The sequence below is a fragment of the Ictidomys tridecemlineatus genome, chromosome 11, assembly GCF_052094955.1.
Source record: "Ictidomys tridecemlineatus isolate mIctTri1 chromosome 11, mIctTri1.hap1, whole genome shotgun sequence".
NCBI lineage: Eukaryota > Metazoa > Chordata > Mammalia > Rodentia > Sciuridae > Ictidomys > Ictidomys tridecemlineatus.
The window spans coordinates 32108841-32117145 of NC_135487.1; the positions used below are offsets into that span (position 1 = coordinate 32108841).

Genomic DNA, 8305 nt, shown 5'->3' on the forward strand with positions numbered 1-8305 from the left:
CAATTATTCTTTTAGTTAACAAATCACCACTGAAGGTAGATACCAGCCTTTACCTGTCCCCTATCTGGACCTTTTCAGCTGAATCCCCTCTAGAGCCCTCACATTCTGGTCATTTCTCCTGAGTCCCACTGAAGCCACCTACTACGTTTAGAAGAAACAGACCTGACATCTCACACTGATGTTGTGCCCGATTCCCCTCCCCCAGAGCCTTACACCTAGCCTTGGAGCCCACCCTCTCCACTGGAACCTCCCTGAGCCTTCGCTGGGGGGCACATGCTCATCCTACCTGAGCCCACCGGCCAGCCCTCACACCAGAACTGGTCTCTGAGACCAGCCCCTCCCAGGCAGCAGCACAGGAGTGGAGGCTGGAGGGCAAAGGAGTGGTGGAGGCAGGGTGGTAAAGAACCCCAGGATCTCAGATCCCAGCCATGTTCCCAGGCAGGAATGTTCCCATCCAGTACTGACCTCTAACCCCAACCCGCCTCGGTGTGAAGAACGACTGCCTCGGCCTCTCCGGCTTGGAGGACCAGCAGACGCCTCTGGAGCAACTGGGGCATCCCCATGGCAACCATGCCAGGCCAGCTGGAGCTGGTAAGTGGGTCTCCTTACAGTCTTTTATTGCCCCCAAATATGGCCTAATCTTGGTAACCCTCAGGGGCCTCTTTTAGACTGGAGAGTCCAAATGAGGAGGGACAGTTGCTTGCACCATGTCTCTTTACTCAGGGACAATCTTTCTCTGATCTCAGGCAAATCTTTCCTGGAATAATCAAGTGGGACAGACATCAAAGAATTATCCACCCTAAATAGGGCGAAACCCCAGTTTTTGCATGTTGTGGCTATGGGCAAATTTCTTCATCTCTAACAGGGAGTCCTGGGTAGTGCCCATCCAAGCTCTCCTAACTCCCACCAATACACTAGACGCTGGTGGGTGTTTGTCACCTCCTCCTGACATTCTGGCACGTGAGCTAGTGGGAAGTCTGGGAGGCTTTGGACTTATTCCTCTGCCTGCCTAGACTGCAGGCCTGGTAATGTTCTAGGGTTGGGATCTTGTCCATGGAGCACCCTGTGGAAGGAACAGAGGAATGAGTGGTATGGGTGAAGATGGGGGTGCTCAGGGACTGGTGACCCAGACCAAGGCCTTATGTGAGTGATTAGCTGTCACGTTGTACCTAAGCTCCTTACTCTCAGAATCTAGCTTCTCTCCTCCCAGGTCTAATCCAGAGGTAGGGGGAGGGAGGTCTGAAGTTACTTGGCATAGCTTAGGGGCCTTGGTGGGTCACCAGTGACCCATTTAGTATAACCAGTCGTGGCTGTGGGGAGTTGGGTCTCTGCCTCTCCTCTGAGTCTTACTTTTGTGGGTATCCTGCCTTTCCTACCGTCAAGTATGTGCATCTGTACTTCTTTCTGCTTTTTCTGTCTCTACCAACAGCTTTGTGACCCTGACTCTGGGAAGCTGTTGCTAGGGACAGACAACACTGATACCACTGGATCAGAATCAGTCACACAAATCTCAATGACAGGATTGTAGTGGGATGGAAAGTCATGGGGACCCAGATTTGTAGGTGATGCTGGGTTTTAGACAACATAGGATCTAGGTGGCACTGTGTTGTGGCTGAGCCAGGGTTTGAGGAACATTGGGTTATTTGTATTTGACCCACATACTGGGTGACCCTGAGTTGGACTAATACAGGATTATCTAAATGACTCAATGATAACAACCCAAAGAGAATTTAGAAGGCAGCAGAATGGCAGCAGGAGTTTTCAACTGGGGCAGTTTTGAACCCCCCACCCCCACCCCCACCCATCTGGTTATATCTGGAGTTAATTTGGGTTATAGCACCTGAAGGAAGACGTGTTACTAGCACCTACGGGGTAGAGGCAGGGATGCAGCTCAACACCCTACAAGACACAGGACAGACATCAAAGAATTATCCACCCTAAATAGGGCGAAACCCCAGTTTTTGCACGCTGTGGCTATGGGCAGATTTCTTCATCTCTAACAGGGAGTCTCGTGCAGTGCCCATCCAAGGTTACTAGAATTACTAAACCAATGCTTGTAAAGTGTTTAAAATATGCATAGAACATGGACCATGCTGTTTAGTGACAGATATCTGGAGAGAAGAAGAGTAGATTTAGATGCAGGGATTCGAACATTCTCTCGTTCTCATTTCAGCTTCTACGATACTTAAGATAGGACTCCTCCATTGCCAAAGCAGTCTTACATTTTGCTGGTTTCCACTATTTTCCTGAGGGAAAGAGGTAACTCTTCCTGCCTTCGGTACCTGTCTGGTACTGAAGATCTGCTCTGATTGGCTGAGCGTGGGTCATGTGACGGTCCATAGTTTCTCAGGGGTTCCGAGGTTTCCATCAGAACCACTCAAGATTGGAGGAGGAGGATGTGGTCACCCCAATGAAGAAAGGCAGCGAAGCAAGGAAAGATGATAAATGGCGACTGTGGGGAAACCAGGGTTGACACAGCGTCTGATGGAATAGAATTATGGGTGGTGGCATGTTGCATGGTGGCTTTGGGAGCTAATCTGTGGACCACAGTTCCCGTGGTCCACCCCCTCCTTCTCTAAGTCTCTGATCTAGCCTTTTTGACACACTGTTGTTTGGTTTTCCTCCTTCCCCTATGGCAGCAACTCCAAGCCTGGAATGTTGGTGTGTTCAAAGCACAGTCCGCGACTCTCTTCCCCTTTTCTCCAAACTTCCTAAGTGACCCCTTGTGCTAACACATTGGTAGCCTTGAAATCATACCACAGAATTTGGGAATACTCCACATCAGGGTTTTGTTTTTTCCTTCCTTTTCTTTTTTTCTTGGAGAGACAATAGTTAAGCAGTTTCCAGCATACCACTGCCTGACACCACTGTCACACAAATTTGGTTTTATCCAAAACCCTAAGTTACTCACACTCTTCTTAGCTCACCTTTAGTTATTCCAAGCTGTTTTTGCCCCAGTTTAACTCACCTTGAACCCATTTCCATCCAGACTGTGTCTCCCACAGCAGCTCCCAAGTTTCTCCAGAAACTCACTCACCACACATTCGCCCAGTACCAAGTTGCTCCTAACTCAACGTCATCACAAACTAATGTGGCACAGATTTGTGTTCTCCAGATGCTTCTTACATAATCCATTGTCTCCAGTCTTGTGTATGTACACAATTTCTTAATATTCTATTTAGGATATTCTTGGAATATAAGAAAAAGAAGACAAGTGTCAGCCCATGTGTGGGGAATTCTCCACAAAATTTGTTGGAACATAACATAATAATAACACTAATAGCAACATTTATTAGGTACTTACTAGTACCACACCAGCTCTAAGCACTTTTTTTTTTTTTTTTTTTTTTTTTTTGCGATGGGGACTTGGTATGTTCCCTAGGTTGGCCTCAAGCTCTGGGGCTCAAGTGTCCTCCTGCCTCAGCCTCCTGAGTAGCTGGGACTGCCATTGTACCCATCTATACTTTACGTGTTAACTATATATACTCGTCCAAACTTCACAGTAATCCCATGAAGTAGATACAGGTTGCACATCCCTAATTCAAAAAGTTCCCAAATCTGAAATTACTTGAGTGCTAACATGGTGCCACGATTGGTAAATTTCACACTTGACTTCACATAACAGTCAAATGCAGGCACACTAAAGTATTGTATAAATTTAAACTTCAGGTTGTGTGTATAACTTACATATGAAACATGAATGAATTTTGTGTTTAGAATTAGGCACAGGCCCAGTATATCTCATTATGTATATACAAATATTTCAAAATCTAAAAAAAAAAAAAAAAATCTCAAATCCCCAACTCTGTCGTCCAAAGCTTTTTGGATAAAGGATACTCAACCTAAACTACTGCTTCCCTAGTTTTTTTTTTTTAACCTTTATTTTATTTATTTATATGCACTGCTGAGAATTGAACCCAGTGCCTCACACATGATAGGCAAGTGCTCTACCACTGAGCCACAACCGCAGCCCTGCTTTCCTATTTTTTAAACATCTAAGGAAATCTGTATGCAGAGGTTAAGTAACTTGCCCAAGTACACATGGATGGTAAATAGCAAACCCAAGTTTTGATCTGAGATAGCCTAGCTTAGAAGTATGCTTTCTCAATACTGGGCCACAGCTGCCTACTTAAATATATTCATGCTTAGATATTATGCCAGTTTTGATTTTAAAATGTGTTACAGGAACTAATGTATTAGTTAGCAAAGCTCAATCATAGCAATGTTTTCATTAGAAAGGATTGCTCATTTTGTTTTTCTAAGATAAAGCAGTTGTGCTAATAGCATTAAGCCACCATTCCATTCCCCTGAGTGGGCTAATGAAAGATTAGTGGTGACTTTTGATAAAACAACCTTGTGGAGCTAGAACAATATGAGTTGGCCCAGCGGCGGGGGAGGGTGGTTGGGCTCGGGAGGGAGGAGGTGGGTGGAAGGAAGGAGAGAGGCGGTGGTATCAGGAGACCTAAGTCAGGACCCAGGCTGGTCATGAGATAGGGCTGTCATGGTTGACAAATCTTTAAGGTTTGGATGATGACCCAAGACCCAAATCAAACCTTTGACTTTCCCTGGAGCATCGCCAGGGATTCAGCGTGGTCAAATCAACTTTACCAATAACACATCGGCCAAGGGTCCCATTCATCTTGAGAGAAAGAATGCCTGGATCGTGAGAGTTTCCTGCCCTGTTCTCCTCCAGGGGCAGGAGGATAGAGGGAATGGATAGGGCAATACTTAATTTCTTACTCATGGCACCTTATTTCCTTCTTAGGTGGCTGGTTTAAGGCATAATCAGAAATGTGGGTAGGAAGAGGAAGATTCCACTGGAAATCACAGAAGCCAATCTGCAACCAATTTGCTAGAAGTGGGATTATGGTGCCCTCTCATGGACATTTTGGGAATTTATACAGTATCAGTTTTTGGAAGTGGGGTTAAAGTAGGTTGAACCTATTCAAAGGGAAGATAATTTACTAGAGATTTGGCATCTAGAATGTTCTGAAAGAATGCCCAGAAGAATACATTGTGTGTGTGTGCATGCGCACGCATGCATGTATGCTATGTATGTGTTGGGGGCTGTGTGGCTTCTCACTTGTCCATATAGAAATCAGGGAAATAGTTGTAGAGGAAAAATAGAGAGGTAGCTGATGGAAGTAGTCCAGAAATACTAAAATGTGTGAAAACCAAAAGCCTTAGAGATAGGAATTTCCCCTGCTTGAAGTAGATTCAGTGATGTGACTTAAGAAAAGGAGGCACGGCCAGTGACTTCCAAACAGAATCAAAAGCACAAGAGGGAATTCCAGTGTCCAATTAAGCTGAGAAATACTCTAGTCCCATGACTCACCCGAAATAGAGTGATCCAGGAGCTATGGCACTCTCCGTATGATAAAAGGATGTTTTTCTCAGAGTGGAGGAAAATAAGGGGAATTAGGGGAAGGAAGAACAGGTGAGTTAAAGGTTTCTTTTTAAAAGTGAATTTTTTTTGTCTTAAAATGGTGTGTTTGGAGCCTGAGGCTTTCTTTGATATGATTAGATTTAAAGATGATTTGAACATAGTCTTTGAGTTTTAGAAAATATCCCCTTTGGCTTAGCTGGCTTCTTCAAGTACACAAATGAAATTACTTTATTATTAACCTAATTTTTTTTCCTGGCAGGATTTTCTGTATGGTAGATTGACCAAGATGTAATGTGTTTAATTTTTTGAATCACAGTAAAATTCATCTACAGATTAGACATGTTGAAAAGTTTATTCATGCTGATGATAAGGTCTTTTATTTTGTGTGCAAATAATACACAAATACATTCGTTTAGTAAACTTTATTGAAAAAAAATAATTCATGCAGAAAATGCATTAATCGTCTCTTGCATCGATACAACTTGTGTAGACACTAGTGTCTTAGTCTCCTGGAGCTGCTATGACAAAATACTTTAGACGGGGTGGCTTAAACAACAGACATTTACTTCTCACATTTCTGGAGGCTGGGAAATCTAAGATAAATCTAAAGATAAAGAGAGTGGTGTTCTGCCGAGGGCTCTCTTCTTGGCTTGCAGAGGGCCAGCTTCTCATGGTGTCTTCAAATGGCTGGGAGAGCGAGTGAGCACTCTCACCCTCTGAGGGCAGCAATGCCATCTTGAGGGCTTTACTCTCAGGACCCCTCTAAACCCAACTACCTCCCAGTGGCTCCACCTCCTAGTACATCACGTTGGGGACAGGAGCCTTCATATAGACATTTGGACATATCCTTCAGATCATGACAGCAGTAGGAAAGAGGCCTCCCCGTGCCCCTCCCCACTGCTACCCTCTAAGACCTCCTTAAGATAACCACTGTCCTGACTTCTCTTTTTAATATTTATTTTTTTTGTTTGTTTTAGATAGACACAATATCTTTATTTATTTTTATGTGGTGCTGAGGATCGAACCCAGTGCCTCGCACATGCCAGGCCAGTGCGCTAACCCTTGAGCCACATCCCCAGCCCTAGCCTGACCTTTTTTTTTTTTTTTTTTTGTACTGGGGATTGCTTAACCACTGAACCACATCCCCAGCCCTTTTTATTTATTTATTTTTAAATTTTGAGACAGGGACTCACTAATTTGCTCAGGGCCATACTAAGTTGCTGTAGCTGGCTTTGATCCTTATGATCCTCCTGCCTCAGCCTCCAGAGTAGCTGGGATTACAGAGGTGCACCACCATCCTTGTGTGGCAGTTCAGCAGTGGTAAAGTATTTACACAACAGAAATCGGCAACGGCTACAAATCAGAGTTTTTCTTTCTTAGAGAGCTGAATGTTAAATAATTCCCATCACACCACTTATGACCCCTTGTCATAAGAACATTCTTTCCAACACGCCTGCTGGAGAAATAATCAAATGTATTTTAAACTCATATAATATAAAACAGAATTTAGATAAATCATTTTTTATTTTTTTAAGCTCAACTATACAAGTAGTCAGACCTCTCTTATTTTAAATTATGCCTATATCTAATATTCAAAAGCCTCCCCTGCCAAATTTAAAAATGAGAACATTATTCTTTCAGTTCTCTTTTTTTTTTTTTTTTTTTGATACTAGGGATTGAACTCAAGGGCACTTGCTCACTGAGCCACATACCCCAGCCCTATTTTGTATTTTATTTAGAGATAGGGTCTCACTGAGTTGCTTTGTACTTTGCCGTTGCTGAGGCTGACTTTAAACTCACAATTCTCCTGTCTCAGCCCCCCCCCCCAGCCACTGGGATTACAGATGTGTGCCACTGTGCCCAGCCATTCTTTCAGTTCTTTAAAAATCAAGTGTAAGCCAGGTGCAGTGGCTCGTGCCTGTGATCCCAACAATTCAAGAAGCGGAGGCAGGAGGATCCCAAGTTTGAGGCTCACCTCAGCAACTTAGTGAAGTCCTAAGCAACTTAGTGAGACGCTGTCTCAAAATAAAAAAATAAAAATAAACAGGGGATATAGCTCAGTGGTAAAGTACTCCTGGGTTCAATCTCCACCACCCCTCCTCACCCTGCGCACGCACACACACAAAAATCATGTGTATCTCCCCTTTTCTCCACCACTGTAGTATGTGAACTTGATCCCATTCCTTGCCATGTCTTTCCACAGGACTTTGAGGATCAGGTGATTCCTGACCAAGAAACAAAAGCAAAAACATCCCATTCTCAATGACTTCAGATGAAATCTGGGAATGAAGTCAGGTACAACTGTAAGAGGAGACACAGAGAAGAACCAAGCTGGTTCTAAGGAACAGTACGTGAGATGCCACACATATTTACGCTGTACCAAGATCACTGCCAACTTATTATATCAACTGGAAAGTGTCCTCACTGTCTGGACGACTGGATACGTATTTTATTGGGAATATGATTTTTCTCTCTGCATTCTCTACACTGGTAGGTCGAGTCAGTATGTGAAAACTTCTATGTGAAAAAAATAAGAACAAAACAATAAAAATCACATGTCTCAATGCAAACTCTCTTACATTGCTGTTGAGAATACAAATTGGGAGAACCACTCTGGAAAACTTCTACAGTTATTTACTAAAGCAAAACACACATATATTCTATGATCAACAATTCTACTCCTGGTTAGATAGTCAAAAAGAATGAAAGTTTCTGTCCACTCGAAGGCAGGCAGAATATCCATAATAGCTTTATTCCTGTTTCCCACACTGGAAACAACACAAATATTTTTTTTTTAAGGAGAGAGAGAGAGAGAGAGAGAGAGAGAGAGAGAGAGAGAGAGAGAATTTTTTAATGTTTATTTTTTAGTTATCGGTGGACACAATATTTTTTGTTTGTACGTGGTGTTGAGGATCGAAC

The 8305-nt window shown here is 43.4% G+C and overlaps 1 long non-coding RNA gene across 1 annotated transcript; it reads left to right on the forward strand.

Moving 5' to 3' along the window:
- Nucleotides 1-7635, forward strand: LOC120890748 (uncharacterized). Its single transcript, XR_005735158.2, has 2 exons — nucleotides 1-591; nucleotides 7590-7635. It is a non-coding gene; the product is annotated as an uncharacterized LOC120890748 (long non-coding RNA).
- Nucleotides 7636-8305: the final 670 nt, after the last annotated feature.